At 37.1% G+C, this 17,103-nt stretch overlaps 1 protein-coding gene across 3 annotated transcripts in view; it reads right to left on the reverse strand.

The window, feature by feature from the left end:
- The window catches only part of YAF2 (YY1 associated factor 2), an 82,930-nt gene that overhangs the window by 32,867 nt on the left and 32,960 nt on the right, over positions 1-17,103 (reverse strand). The window lies entirely within an intron of this gene.

Consider the following 17,103-nt stretch of genomic DNA (forward strand, 5'->3'; position numbering starts at 1 on the left):
AGACACTGTCTCAAAAAAAATAAAAATAAAAAAAAAATAAATCTTTTTACTTTTTGTTCATAAGATGTGTTACATGCGTTATTGCCCTAATAAATAGTATGACTATAAAAGCTATTAATTTTTTAAGGGTGTTTTATGTGTGCAAAGAATCATACTAAGCTTTTTCACTCATTAACTCATTTAGTTTCAAATTCTTTCTTACATGATGAGGAAAACAAGCCTCAAAATATTTAAGAAATCTGCCATGATCATATCCCAAGTCTTACTCAACTCCTGGTCTGCCAGATTCTAAATTCCATACTTTCGTATATCACATTGCTATGTTGTCTTGATGACTCAGAACCACCATTTGGAATCTTATATAACATGTCTCTTTGGAGCCATAAAGCTGTTTTGGGCCTTTTGCCCTTATCTGAAATGGCAGTTCCAGAATACTGTATTATTCTAGCTGGTGATTCTTTTGTCTCCTGTCTTGTCAGTTACCACTTCTCAGTATATCTGCTTTTGGCAAACTTAGTCATCTCATTCACAACTCCAAATCCCAAGCTGCTTCTAATTGAATATCTACCAAGACAAACTGAAAGTTGTCAAGAATAAGATTTTATCAAATTGGTGACTGAATTTTATAAAACAGGCCGGGCGCGGTGGCTCACGCCTGTAATCCTAGCACTCTGGGAGGCTGAGGCGGGTGTATTGCTCAAGGTTGGGAGTTTGAAACCAGCCTAAGCGAGACCCCATCTCTACTAAAAATAGAAAGAAATTATTCTATTTCTAAAAATAGAAAGAAAAATATATATAGAAAAAATTAGCCGAGCATGGTGGCACATGCCTGTAGTCCCAGCTACTCGGGAGGCTGAGGCAGTAGGATTGCTTGAGCCCAGGAGATTGAGGTTGCTGTGAGCTAGGCTGACGCCAGGGTACTCACTCTAGCCTGGGCAACAAAGTGAGACTTTGTCTCCAAAAAAAAGAAAAAAGAAAAAGAAACTGCTTGAATGAAAGAGTGGGAGAAAGACTATGACAGGCAAAAATTAAGCACTGTGTGTACAAAGGAGACAACTTGAAGCATTATAGAAATTGAAAGAAAGTCAATAAAGCTGAAGAAAACTGAATAAGGGGGAATAACTGCATGAGATGAAACTTGAGCATTAGGCAGGCCTCATCAGGTAGAGCCATGTTTCAGAACCTAGATTTTATTCTAGGTACAATAAGCACCCCAAAATACTTTTAATGGAGGTAAGTGGCTACCATTACATTTGCATTTTCAATTTATAGAGAACAAATTGAAATGTGTCACATATGGAATTGAGGGGGCCAAGTAATACATGATTAGAGTAGTCCAGACAAGAGACAGTGGCTTAGAGTAGTTGGAAAATGGTAGAGATGGACAAAAATGAATGGATCTAAAGATTTTAATCAAGGTAATACTATTAGTCTTCTGTTCCTCCCCACCCCAATTTTGAAGTTACATAGTTTACTTCTAGTTCTATGCAAAGTTACTTTTACATATTCAGTCATGCACTGCATAAAGATGTTTCAGTCAATGATGGACCACATATTCAACAGTGGTCTCATAAAATTATAACAGCTGAAGAATTCTTATCACCTAATGACATCATAGCCATCAAAATGCAATACAGTAATCACTCGTTTTTGGTGATGCTGGTATAAACAAACCTACTGTGCTGCTAGTTCTATAAAAATATATAGCACACACAATTAGGTATAGTACATAAAACCTGATGATAAATGACTTACTGGTTCATATATTTACTATACTTTTACTTTTATCATTTAGAGACTACTCTTTCCATTTATTTAAAAAAAAAAAAGAAAACACAGTTAACTGTAAAACAGCCACAGGCAGATCCTTCCGGAGGTATGGCACTGTTACCACAGATGACAGCTCCATGAATGTTACTGTCTTAAAGACCTTCCAGTGGGACATGATGTGGAAGTGAAAGACAGTGATATTCGCATGAAGCTCTGACTCGAGGGGGTAAAGGGGGTAAGGGCAATACATGTAACCTTAACATTTGTACCTCCATAATATGCTGGAAAAAAATATGTGTGTGTGTGTGTGTGTGTGTATATATATATATATATATATTTGAATTAAAAAAAAAAAATGACAGTGATATTGATGATACTGAACCTGTGTAGGCCTAGGCTAATGTGTGTGTTTATATCTTAGTTTTTAACAAAAAAGTTTCAAAAGAAAAAAAAAATGTAAAGTTTCAAAATAGAAAAAGCACAGAATAAGCATATAAAGAAAGAAAATATCTATATTTTTATATAGCTCTATATGTTTGTGCTTTTAAGCTGTTATTACAAAAGAATGAAAAAGTTAAAAAAAAAAAAAAAAGTAAGCATATAAAGTAAAAAAGGCCAGGCAGTGGCTCATGCCTGTAATCCTAGCACTCTGGGGGGGGGGGGCACAGCGGAGGGGAGGGGGATGATGATGATTGCTCAAGGTCAGGAGTTCAAAACCAGCCTGAGCAAGAACGAGACCGTCTCTACTATAAATAGAAAGAACTTAATTGGCCAACTAATATATATAGGAAAAATTAGCCGAGCATGGTGGCGCATGCCTGTAGTCCCAGCTACTTGGGAGGCTGAGGCAGCAGGATTGCTTGAGCCCAGGAGTTTGAGGTTGCTGTGAACTAGGCTGACGCCATGGCATTCACTCTAGCCTGGGCAACAAAGTGAGACTTTGTATCAAAATATATAAGTAAACAAACAAATAAACAAACAAACAAATAAATAAATAAATAAAATAAAGTAAAAAATATTACAGTAAGCTATAGTTAATTATTATTGAAGAAAGAAAAACCTTTTTTTAGGCCGGGTGCGGTGGCTAACTCCTGTAATCCTAGCACTCTGGGGGGGCCAAGGCAGGAGGATTGTTCAAGGTCAGGAGTTTGAAACCAGCCTGAGCAAGAGCGAGACCTGTCTCTACTAAAAACAGAAAGAAATTAATTGGCCAAATAAAAAATATATTTAAAAAATTATTGGGGCATGGTAGCGTATGCCTGTAGTCCCAGCTACTCAGGAGGCTGAGAAAGAAGGATTGTTTGAGCCCAGGAGTTTGAGATTGCTGTGAGCTAGGCTAATACCACAGTACTCTAGCCCAGGCAAGAAAGTGAGACTCAGTCTCAAAAAAAAAAAAAAAAAAAAAGAAAAATCTTTTTTTATAAACTTAGTGTAGCTCCAGTGTACAGTGTTTATAAAACTACAGTAGTGTACAGTAATATCCTATGCCTTCACATTCACTTGCCACTCACTCACCCAGAGCAACTTCCAGTCCTGCAAGCACCAATCATGGTAAGTCCATGATATAGGACAATGTAAGTCCATACAGGTGTACCATTTTTTATCTTTTATACCAGATTTTTACTGTACCCTTTCTATGTTTAGATATGTGTATAGACACAAATACAATGGTGTTCCAATTGCCTACTATAACATGCTGTACAGGTTTGCAGCACAGGAGCAACAGGCTATGTCATATAGCCTAGTTGTTTAGTAGGCTATACCACTTAGATTTGTGTAAGTACACTTAACGATGTATGCACAATGAAATTGCCTAACAACACATTTCTCAGAACATATCCCCTTCATTAAGTGATGCATGATTGTAGTAAAATTTGTTTTTAATAACAAAGACATTCCTATTCCTTTATATACATTTATTCTTTCAGTACATGTTTATTAAGTGTATATTACTCCCAGTAAACAATCTTGCCATGGGAATACAGCAAAGGAAAAAAAAATCCCTAGCTTCACAAAGCTTACAAGTTGTTAAGTAAAGAAAAACTAAGCCTTTCTTATATCTGATTATGTCCTGTAATTATATTCTAAATCATTAAATAAAACATTTTTTTGAGGCCGGGCGCGGTGGCTCACGCCTGTAATCCTAGCACTTTGGGAGGCCGAGGCGGGCGGATTGCTCAAGGTCAGGAGTTCGAAACCAGCCTGAGTGAGACCCCGTCTCTACCAAAAATAGAAATAAATTAATTGACCAACTAAAAATATATATACAAAAAATTAGCCGGGCATGGTGGCGCATGCCTGTAGTCCCAGCTACTCGGGAGGCTGAGGCAGTAGGATCGCTGAGCCCCGGAGACTGAGGTTGCTGTGAGCCAGGCTGACGCCACGGCACTCACTCTAGCCTGGGCAACAAAGTGAGACTCTGTCTCAAAAAAAAAACAAAAAAAAAAAAACATTTTTTTGTATTATATAGTCATTCACTCACTTAACACACATTTACTAAATATCAACTATTTCCAGGCCCTATTCTACTAGTATACAGACATAGCCCCTTGTGGAATATATAACATTCTAGTAAAAACAGACAAGCATGCATACACATATGTGTGTGTGTGTATATATTATTAGATAGTAGCAGAAGAAAAACAAAGCAGGAGATGCAAATAGAGAGTTACACAGCAAGGTTGTTTTTCCATAAGGAAGTCAAGAAAGCCTCTCTGATAAGGTTCAGCAGAATTCCTGACTGAAGTGAAAGAGTAAGCCATGGAGGTATCTGGATGCAAACCATTCCCAGAAATGAGAAACCAAATACAATGGCCTGAGGCAGGTTACTGGCATATGTACGGAACACTAACGTGAGGAAAATGTCTGAACTGCCATGAGCAAGAGAAAAAAAATGGTAAAATTAGTTTGAAGAGGCAGCCAAGGACCACATTATGTAAGGCTTACCGGTCAGACAATGGGAAGAAGCTGAAATTTTATTCTAGGTAAGATAGGAAATTAAGTAGCATAGGAAGGTTCTGAGCAGGAGAATAACAAGATCTGATTAAAGTGGAAATAAAAATTACCTGGCTGCAATTTGGATACCAGATAGTAGAGGAGCAAAGTATAATCAGAAAAATGAATTAGGAACTTATTGCAACAGGCAGGCAGGGGATGATGGTGGCTTATTATTATATATTGTATTACAGTATTATATATTATTAACATGGTAACAGTAACATGGTAACAGGGTGAATTAAGTGGTGAAATTCAAATGTATTTTAAAGATGAATGGGAAATAGAGGGTAAGAAAGAGAGTCACCAAGAAAGGAAGAGGATTTGGGGGAGAGAAATGTAAGTTTAGCTTTGCACATGTTAAGTCTGAGATGCCTAGAAGATATACAAGAGGAGACATACAACAGAACTAATAGTTCACATGTAAAGAAATGAGAGATGTTCATGCCCAACTTATTGAAAACACTCACTGTTTTACAGTCACACATTAAACATGCATATACTGAATGTTAAGATCTTCTAAATGCCATCAGTTAAAATATTATACCAAGAGGTAGTTTTAACACAACAGACATGGTTTCAACCCTTAGTTATGTGTGAGAAATAGAAAAATACACAAGCAATTAAAGTAAATGCGTTAAGTGCTATTATGGGTAAAGAGAAGTCCAAAATGGACGCAGAAATTTAGGTAGAGATAGAAACTTTTGGCTAGATGTCAGAGTTCTCAATAAATGAGGGAGAATATCCAGGAAAGTAATAAAGGTTTGACTCATGAATTAATATAACCAATGGATAAGTTATTTTAGCTAGCAATATTCTATTAGGTAAAGCAGCAGACAGTCCCCAACCTTTTTGGCATCAGGGACCGGTTTCATGGAAGATAATTTTTCCATAGACCAGGGGTGGGGTTAGGGATGGTTTCAGGATGTTTCAAGTGCATTACATTTATTGTGCAGTCAAACCTCTCTGCTAATGATAATCCGTATTTGCAGACACTCCCAGCACTAACATCTCTGCCTCAGCTCCACCTCAGATCATCAGGCGTTAGATTCTCATAAGGAGCACACAACCTAGATCCCTCCCACATGCAATTTACAGTAGGGTTTGCACTCCTTTGAGAATCCAATGCTGCTGCTGCTCTAACAAGGCCTCCACTCACCTCCTGCTGTGTGGCCCAGTTCCTAACAGGCCATGGTCCAGTACTGGGTCACAGCCCAGGGGTGGGGACCGCAAAAGTAAAGCACAGGTTACTGGCAAATTTCAACACCTCATGAATAAAATTGTAAAATTAAATATAACTCCATTTTAAAGTAACATACAGGAAATAATGCCAAATGCTAAAATGAGTTATTTCTAAAAAGTTATTACATGAATTTAAAGAAGCAAACGGTAAATAGATACCGAAACAGGCCAAAAAAAAAATCTGTTAGGGAAAGTCACCCAAGTTGAAGCTTAGAGGACAAACAAGAGTTGGAAGGATGAAAAGAATATTCCATACAATAGAAACCAGAGACTTAGAATTAGCAGTTATTAAAAAGCCTTAGAAAAATAAGTCATCCATTCAAGAAATATTTATTACATACCTATTTTACGACAGCTTTGGGAACCAAAGGTAAAGACAACACAGTCTCTGCCCTTAAAAGGTCTACAGAACAATGTGAACTATCAAAAGCAGTCATGATATGTTAAGAGTGGGTTAAATTCATACAGCTATGGAAATATAGAGGATGGGTACTTAAGTAGCTCCTATGGGTACAAGGAAGGTTTTCTGAAGGATATGACATCCAAACAGACATGAAATGAACAAAACTAGGGGAGGGAGTGAAGGAAGCTGACAGACAGGGGGTGGGAGATAAAGTGGGTGGAGAAAGAGAATGGGAAGAAAGGAAAAATAGCACCCAGAGATTATTAGAGTGTGTGCAAAGGCCAGAAACAACAGAGCACACTACCAGTAGGTGAGTGATCAGTATGGCTGGGCCATAACTTTACATGGGTGAATAGCAAGAGCAAAAGCTGAAAAAATAAATAGGAACCAGACCATGAAAGGATTTTAAGCTACGTTAAGGAATGTGGACTTGTCCAAAGGATGTCTCCTTGGCAGCTAAAAGTTTCATATCAAAGAAAGTTTAGAGTAATGAGGGACCAGATTATCTAGAAAAAGGGTTTGTAACCTCAATTATCTACAGAGACTAGGTAAGTAATAAAAATGAGTAAGAGGACTAGGTGTCAAAAAAAAAAAAAAAACCTAGGAGACAACAAGGAATGATAAGAAATGTGGAATGCAAAAGTCTCAACTAAACAGGACAAACTTACAATGAATTAGGGTGACTCTGTTTCTTGATCTTCCAATTTTAAAAGAAAAAAATGGATACTCAAATTTTTAAGAGAAAGCTCTTGATTTTTAATAATGGCATTAAAATTCCTTGAAACATGTTATAGACTAACATTGAGGGGACCAAACAAAACCAAACTATGAGCCAAACCACTGCCGCCAGTCTCCAGTCTCTGCGGGAGACGCACAAAAACAAAGCTGAGGAGCCTGACTTGAAGGCAGTAGAGATTTAAATAGGGATGGAGACTTACTGAAAAGATTTAAAGAAGGATAACACATAAACACCACCTGAGAAGGCACAACATCTGTCTTGTTAAATTCTGAGAGTCCCTGACATTTAGGTGGTCTCAGTAAACATTTAGTAATGAGCTTAAAATAGGGATTTCTTGAAAATTATTGCTATGGCAATAGAACAAACTAGTGAACAGGACATATAAGTAACAAAACTAAGCCAGTGCTCCTTTGTTTACTGCTTTTCCACCAGTTTTTAGTTTTATTCAGTCAGCTGCTACCACACACTGCCTGATGTCCTTTCCATGCTGCTTAGTGTTCTTTGGCTTTATAATTGCCTCTAACTAAAAAATTTGGCCAACACACCAATCACCACGATTAGCAATCAGTTTTCATCTGGCTAGGGGCAATGAAGTTTAACAGGTTGACTGATCACAGTGGATAGGGGAATAGGACAGATATTCTTTGCTTCACTTTAACTCCAAGCCAGGAACTCTACTGCTAATTCTGCATCCCTCCAATACCAATTCCTTAATACTCTACTTGAAAGCTGTCTACTGTTGCTAAAAGTGCTACCTTATCAGGGGAAGGTTAGTACAGCAGTTAGATGCTATACTAACTATGCTGGGCAATGCTCAACAATGCTAACAGATATGCCTGCATAGTAGGTTTGGGAAGAAATAGAACGGGATTTGAGATTCTGCTAGAATGGAGGTGGTATAACAAAGAAGTAGGTTGAGAAAGACTAGAAACTCAGAACAGGTATAGATATTAACACTAGAAAACCTCTGAATATGAGCATTTATACATTCAAAGTCTAATTAATCTTATCTTACAAGAGCAAATTCTGGCACTGTTTGAACTAAATCCTAGAAAATTCTTCTGCTAGTATCAGGACACATGGATAATCAGATTTAGAGGTTACGAATCCATCTACTGAGAATAATTTTAAATGTCCCTCAACTACAGAAGGCGAAACCAATAGGATATCAAAATATTAAGCAACATGTGTTATACTTTAGATATGGCTATACTTTGCAATATGTTCACTCTCAAATAGTATCTACTAGTAAAAAAAAAAGTAGAGAAAAATGAGTCGATTTGGAAACCTCTAAGCAATTAGTATCTTCTAGGGAAAGGACACCCAATACTCATAAAGCAAGAGGTTGGACCTCGCCTTACAAAAAAGAACTCATGGCCATGAACAGTGGCTCACACCTGTAATCCTAACACCCTGGAAGGCTGAGGCGTGAGGATTGCCTGAGGTCAGTAGTTCGAGACCAGCCTGAGCAAGACGAGACCCCGTCCCTACTAAAAACAGAAAGAAATTAGCTGGACAACGAGAAATACATAGAAAAAATTAGCTGGGCATGGTGGCACGTGCCTGTAGTCCCAGCTACTCGGGAGGCTGAGGCAGGAGGATCACTGAGCCCAGGAGTTTGAGGTTGCTGTGAACTAGGCTGACGCAATGGCACTCTAGCCCAGGCAACAGAGGGAGACTCTGTCTCCACAAAAAAAAAAAGTAAAGAAAAAACAGAACTCATCATATAATGAATCCTTCTGGTTCACAGTTGTGACTTTAGAGCAAGAAAGGAGATGTTTGTTACCTCTGCTTAAGGAGATGACAGTAATGTGTAATCCTACCTACTCTAGCCCATGTAGACGGTCTGAGTCTGATATTCTGATAAACAGAGGCTGACATTCTAATTAAAAGCTTACCATCTCGGGATGGTCAGGCTTGAAGCTCTGACTCCAGGGGGGAGGTGGGGCATGGGCAATATACGTAACCTTAACATTTGTACCCCCATAATATGCCGAATTTTTTTTTAAAAAAGCTTACCAGAGGGAAATAGTACATTTTATCTAAAGAAAGTAAGTAGACAGGCCGGGCGCTGTGGCTCACGCCTGTAATCCTAGCTCTTGGGAGGCCGAGGCGGGCGGATTGCTCAAGGTCAGGAGTTCAAAACCAGCCTGAGCAAGAGCGAGACCCCGTCTCTACTATAAATAGAAAGAAATTAATTGGCCAACTAATATATATAGAAAAAATTAGCCGGGCATGGTGGCGCATGCCTGTAGTCCCAGCTACCCGGGAGGCTGAGGCAGAAGGATCACTCGAGCCCAGGAGTTTGAGGTTGCTGTGAGCTAGGCTGACGCCATGGCACTCACTCTAGCCTGGGCAACAAAGTGAGACTCTGTCTCAAAAAAAAAAAAAAAAAAAAAAAAAAAGTAAGTAGACATAGATATCAAGGAACAATATAGATATAAAGACCAAAATGCTCTGTCAAATTTAGAAACGGGTGGTAGGCTTTCATATTACAAATGATCAATAGTAAAGCTGAGCAGCCATGAACAGACGAAGCAATAAAAAATAGATACTAGAAACACCTTTAATGAGAAGTAACAGGAGGAATATAAAATCAAATTTTTTTCAAATGCTCTAAGTCTGTACTGTATAGCACAGAAACCACACTTGGATACTGAGCATTTAAAATGTGGCCAGCTCACGCCTGTAATCCTAGCTCTTGGGAGGCCGAGGCGGGCGGATTGCTCAAGGTCAGGAGTTCAAAACCAGCCTGAGCAAGAGCGAGACCCCGTCTCTACTATAAATAGAAAGAAATTAATTGGCCAACTGATATATATATAAAAAATTAGCCGGGCATGGTGGCGCATGCCTGTAGTCCCAGCTACTCGGGAGGCTGAGGCAGTAGGATCACTCGAGCCCAGGAGTTTGAGGTTGCTGTGAGCTAGGCTGACACCACGGCACTCACTCTAGCCTGGACAACAAAGCGAGACTCTGTCTCAAAAAAAAAAAAAAAAAAAAATGTGGCCAGTCCAGGCCGGGCGTGGTGGCTCACACCTGTAATCCCAGTACTCTGGGAGGCCAAGGCTGGCGGATCGCTCAAGGTCAGGAGTTCGAAACCAGCCTGAGCAAGAGCAAGACCCCATCTCTACTAAAAATAGAAAGAAATTAATTGGTCAACTAAAAATATATAGAAAAAATTATCCAGGTATAATGGCGCATGCCTGTAGTCCCAGCCACTCGGGAGGCTGAGGAAGGAGGATTGTTTGAGCCCAGGAGTTTGAGGTTGCTATGAGCTAGGCTGATGCCACGGCACTCTAGCCAGGGCAACAGAGTGAGACTCTGTCTCAAAAAAAAAAATGTGGCCAGTCCAAATTAAGATATGCTGTAAGGTAAAATACACCCCATATTTGGTATGCAAAGAAGACTATGAAATATCTCACTAATAATTGAAAAGATAATCATTTAGATATTTTGAGTTAAATAAAATATAGTACCAAAAGTATTTTTACCTGTGGCATTTTACTTTTTTAATTTGGCCATGAGAAATTTTAAAATCACATATATGGCTCCCTTCTGCAGCTTGTATTTCTATTGGAGAGTGCTAATCTAAATTAGTCATGGTTAATGTGAAGCCTTAAATTCATATTACTATTTTAACATTTCACTGAATTTAATAGTATGTGTTCCTTTAACATTAAGTTCCTCTTGGGTATATGACCTTTTACCAGACTGTCCGAAAAACAGAATGACCCAAATTTCTGGGCAGAGGTTGAGCCAGCAGGATTGTTCCACAAAATGGTAACCAGACTCTCTTTGTTATCTCTGGCAAAAGGGTTACACAGTAAGAAAGAAGCACTACATATATATGGAACAGGATTTCACCAATAATTTAACTAAAACTATCCAGCATAATATAAATGCTTTGTATTAGGATTTTCTCAATACAATCCAAGTGTTTAGACCTATAAAATGAGATAAACATTGTTCACTATAATTTATCCAAGTTTACTCCTTCTCAGCAATTTTCAGATACTTAAATTCACTCTGTTAGGAGGATCTTGAAAACACTGACTCAGATTTACCACCAAAAAAACCCTTTCTCTCTCTCAATAGGATTAAATGAAATAGGAACATTATTTTTTATGAGATACCATGACAGATTTTAAAAGGCACTGAGAATTCTCATATTAACACTAATATCATCTAGAAACAGTCCATGCTCTATCTACAAACTTGAAGAGAATGTGGTTTGGGGAAATTAAGAATGTCACAAATAAAATATAGAATGTAATAGTTTTATAAGCTACCACTGACTCAAAAACAGAGAATACAGTAAGAATGACTAAGAAAATCAAATGTACTATCACAATATTATAAGACTACTAGTTTTTAAAATGCATTAGACTCAGTACAATGAAAACAAAATCGATTTTTAAGATCCAAAATTTCCTACAGATTAAAATATTACTCAAGGGCAGGCACAGTGGCTCACACCTGTAATTCCAGCACTTTGAGAGGCCAAAGCAGAAGGATCACTTGAGGTCAGGAGTTCAAGACCAGTGCCAGTATGGGCAACATAATGAGAACACTTCTGTGCAAAGAATTAAAAACTTAGCCAGGCATGATGGTACATATGCCTATAGTCCCAGCTACGAGGGAAGCCAAGGATCACTTGAGACCAGGAGTTCAAGGACACAGTTAACTATGATTGTGCCACTGCCCTTCAGCCTGGGCGACAGAGTAAGACCCTGTCTCAAAAAATAAAACATAATAAAATAAAATATTGCTCAAGAGTTCTTTGGCACAAAACAATTCAAGGCTTCATTTATCATTCTCAAATTACCTTAGTCTTCGACAACCAATGGAAAAAATGGAATGCAAGGTATTCCAAATGGCTTAAGGAGAACTTTGGGTTGAGACGCTAGTAAATTTGAAAGTCAAGTATGAAAGTGTATGAGTTATTATTTCAACCTTCTAGGAATCTACTAAGCATAAGGCATTATACTATTAATAAATTCTAGAGGTACAACGGTGAACAAACTACAATCTCTGACCATAAGAGTTTAACTCTCTGGTACTTTTTATAAAAGAACAGGAAATGAGATTACCATTAATATTTCATTGCCTGTTTGCCATATCCCAAATCAAGACATTTCCTCCCTCTCCTATTTATATTTAGAAGAAAATAGGGCAGGAATAAAAAAACAAGGAAGAAAAAACAGATCTGAACATATCAAATAAATTATTTTCCTCATCTCTTTCTCTGTAAAACTCTGGACTTTTTAAAGAGGCTGAAACCTATTCATGTTCCTATCTCCAGCACCTAGTGCTTATCTGCTGCTTACTATCTCAGAACCAGGTCCAGCGCGGTGGCTCATGCCTGTAATCCTAGCAGAGGTGGGCGGATTGCTCAAGGTCAGGAGTTTGAAGCCAGCCTGAGCAAGAGTGAGACCCCTTCTCTTCTATAAATAGAAAGAAATTAATCGGCCAACTAATATATATAGAAAAAATTAGCCGGGCATGGTGGCTCATGCCTGTAGTCCCAGCTACTCGGGAGGCTGAGGCAGGAGGATTGCTTGAACCCAGGAGTTTGAGGTTGCTGTGAGCTAGGCTGACACCATGGCATTCACTCTAGCCTGGGCAACAGAGTGAGACTCTGTCTCAAAAAAAAAAAAAAGAACCAGACTAATATATGGCTATGTTGCCAGGGCCATTGCTTTCTTTTTCTATTATAAACTAATACCAAGAATAAATGAAGAGTAAAACAATAAAGGTCAATCCTTCCAGTTTTTTTTTTTTTTTTGGTAAAAATAAGCATATATCTATATTACATACAAATAATTTAAAAGCTATAATATATATACACACACACACTTTAAAGAAATACATGCAGTTCCATAAAGCTAGTTTTCTTTTACCACTGTCACCAGATCTCCCTGACCTCTCAAGTCCATCCAGAGGTAACCACTACCATGAGTTTGGTATAAATGAGATCATGTTATAAACATCATTCTGCAATTAACTTTTCCTTACATTTATGAGGTCTCTCCATATTCATACACATCAAAAGGCTGCATGGCATAGTGGACTCTGGAGCCAGGCAACTGAGGTTCAGATCCTAGCTTCGAATGGCAGCTCTGCACTACTTATGAGAGTGGATAGGTTATTTACCCCAGTATTCCCATATGTAAAATGAAGACAATGATGTACCGATTTCAGAGTTCTCATGAAGATTAAAACAGTTAATGCTCTAAACTGCTTAGAATAATATCTAGCCATAGAAAATACAATTTGTTTCTTAAATAATCATTAATGATAATAATCTAAATATAAATCCAGGAAATTCTCCATTATATAACTATTCTGCATTTTACTTATCCATGCCTTCCTACTAAAAACATTTAGATTTTTTCCTCAAATGAATATTCATGTAAAAATCTCCTTGGGCAAATGTGCAAGTTTCTCTGGACTAATATCTTGAAGAGTAATTAATTGCTAGATAGCAAAGTATGGACATTTTCAAATACATAATACTCCATTCTGAGCTTTATAATCTGATGGGTAAAAATTGATAGCTCCTAAGTTTTAAATTGCATTTCCCTATAAATGGGACTAAGCATCCTTTCAACTCATTAGCCATTTCAACTTCCAAGTTCCTTTGCTGCAAATTATCTTTATATCTATTGCTCATTTTATTTGTATCATCTATCTTATTCCTCTGATCTTGATATAGTCTGGATACAAACCCACTGTGTATTAAAGACATTGCACATATCTCCTCCCAGGCATGCCACTTATCTTTTAGTTTGGTTTATGATGTCTTTTATTAAACCTAAGGTTTTCTTTTGAAGGTAGTAAACTCATTTGTCCTTGATGTCTTTATTTTTGATGGCTCAGTCTTCTTTTCCTGACTTGTTAAAGAGGACCTTCCATATCCTAAAACTGTATATTCTATATTTTATTCTTTTTCAAAAATGGTTTTCATGTTTATTGCTTAATTCAGTTGGAATTTATTTTTGGATATGGGTTGAAGCAGAAATCTAATTTTCCTCCTATATAGAAAATCAACTCAACAGTCTACTTTTTCTTTCTCTACTGACAGGAAATGTCATCTCGACATTGACCAGTTTTCTGAATATTTATGGATCCATTTCTAAACTCTCTATTATTATATTAATATTTTCCTGTATTAATACACTACTTCAAATGTCATATGTTATTTTCCTTTTTTTGGTGAAGTATAACATATATAAAGTATACAAATATTAGTATACAGCTTGATTTTTAAACACACATACCCCTGTGTGATCCAACTATGATTTCCTTTTATGTTGAGATTATTATCATTAGTGATTATTTATTTTAAGACACAAGTTGTACTTTTTATGGCCAGACATTATTCTAAGCACTTTATAAGTATTAACTATTTTAATCCTCCTGAGAACTCAGAAAGATATTAACATTCCTCACGCTTCAGAAGGCTCCCTTATGACCCTTTTCAATCAGTACCATACTTCCAAGATAATCACTGTCCAATCTCCAATACTACAGATTAGTTCTGGTTTTGAGATCCCTATATAGGAAAACGTAACCTTTTGTGTCTCATTTCTTTTGCTCAATATTAAGCCTGGGAAATTCATCCAATGGTGTAGTAGTTTATTATTTTTCATTGCTACATGGTGTTCTATTCTAACTACCCTAATTTTTAAATTAGTCTTGATATCCAACAGGGGAAGTTCCTCCTCATTCTTTTTTTTTGTTCCAGAATTGTCTTGGTTATTCTGGTTATTCTTAGACGTTAACTTTTGCACATGAAGATCATTTTCCACAAAAACTCCCCTTGGGATTTTTGTCTGAAACTATATATAATTCACAAAGAAGTAATGTTTTAGTAATATTTATTACTAAATAAATTTTAAATAAACTTCACACCCATAAATATAGCATATCTTGTCTTTTATTTGGAATAATGCTTAATTTGCCTAATTTTATGTCCTTTAATAAAATTTTGGATACTTTAGAATTTCCTATAAAGAAAATCTTTTCTGTTTTCTGATTGGCTGTTGCCAATTTGAATGTTGCCATTATATCCAGTAACATTAATTTTTTTTATTAATACAAATAATAAATTCATTTCTTTTAAATTTTCTAGGGAGAGGCTCATCTCTTTCTTTCTAATCCTTTTGGATTTTACTTCTTTTATGCTAGAGAAATATTTATCTTATTGTTGATATTAATGAGTGTTTCTAAGATTTCACTATCAAGCATGATGCCTGCTGTTTGAAAGACAGAGTTTGAAAGACAGAGTTTGAAAGACAGTCTTTACTGGAAGAAAAGTTCACTTCTCTTCATAGTTTAAGAAGTGTTGCTTTTTTCCCCTAACATTAATAGTATTGAGTTTTAACATAGACTTTTGCTAAATCTATCTAGATGTTTTTTCCTAAATTTTCTTATAAATTACATCAATACTATTTTCAAATACTGAACTATCCTTACATTCTTAAGTTGATTAGAGATTTTATGCCTGTGTTCATAAATAAAATTGAATGCAATATATTTCCTCTTGTATATTCTTTTCATTGTAGGCTTCAAGGTGAAATTTTCCTGATAAACAGGCAGGGTAGTTTTCTCTCTTTTGCTGTTCTCTGAGTCAATTTACGTAAGATTGGGATTATCTGTTCCCCTAAAGTGTATCTGAAATTACAAATATCACCATAAACTTATTCCTTCTGATACCATCTCATAATACAAACTAAGATGGCAATAAAAGACAGAAAATGAAAATGAAATGAGGGTATGGAAAAACTAAAATCCTCATAATTGGCTGACAGGAAAGTAAAATGGAGCAGTCACTTTGGAAAACAGTCTGATAGTTCCTCAAAAAGGTTAAAACCAGAGTTACCATAGGACCCAGAAGTCCACTTCCAGATATGTACAGGTGGCCCTCCATATGTGTGGATTCAATCAGCTACAAATCAAAAATACTTGGGGAAAAAACTGCATTCTGTACTGAACATGTATAAATTTTTTTGTCATTATTCCCTAAACAATATGGCATAACAAGTATTTATATAGCATTTATGTTGTATTAGGTATTACAAGTAATCTAGAGATGATTTAAAGTATATGGGAGAGCCGGGCGCGGTGGCTCACGCCTGTAATCCTAGCACTTTGGGAGGCCGAGGCGGGCGGATCGCTCAAGGTCAGGAGTTCAAAACCAGCCTGAGCGAGACCCAGTCTCTACCAAAAATAGAAAGAAACTAATTGACCAACTAAAAATATATATACAAAAAATTAGCCGGGCATGGTGGCGCATGCCTGTAGTCCCAGCTACTCGGGAGGCTGAGGCAGTAGGATCGCTGAGCCCAGGAGTTTGAGGTTGCTGTGAGCCAGGCTGACGCCACGGCACTCACTCTAGCCTGGGCAACAAAGTGAGACTCTGTCTCAAAAAAAAAAAAAAATAAAATAAAAAATAAAAATAAAGTATATGGGAGAATATATATTGGTTATATGCAAATACTATGCCATTTTATATTAGGGTCTTGAACAACTGCAGATCTAGGTATCCTCAGGAGGTCCTGGACACAATCTCCCATGGATATTGAGGGATGACTGTACTCAAAAGAAATGAAAACATATGTCCACACAAAAATTTATACACAAATGTTCACAGCAGGACTATTTGTAATAGCCAAAAAGTAAAAAACAATCTGAATATCCAATAAGTGGATGATGAATGGAAAAATAAAATATGATTTAGCCACATATAGTGATATATTATTTGGTCATGAAAAGGAATGAAATGTACTGATACATGCTACAATTCAGACGAACTTTAAAAACATTATGCTGGCCGGGCGCTGTGGCTCACGCCTGTAATCCTAGCTCTTGGGAGGCCGAGGCAGGCGGATTGCTCAAGGTCAGGAGTTCAAAACCAGCCTGAGCAAGAGCGAGACCCCGTCTCTACTATAAA

This window comes from Microcebus murinus, chromosome 10 (assembly GCF_040939455.1).
Source record: "Microcebus murinus isolate Inina chromosome 10, M.murinus_Inina_mat1.0, whole genome shotgun sequence".
Lineage (NCBI taxonomy): Eukaryota > Metazoa > Chordata > Mammalia > Primates > Cheirogaleidae > Microcebus > Microcebus murinus.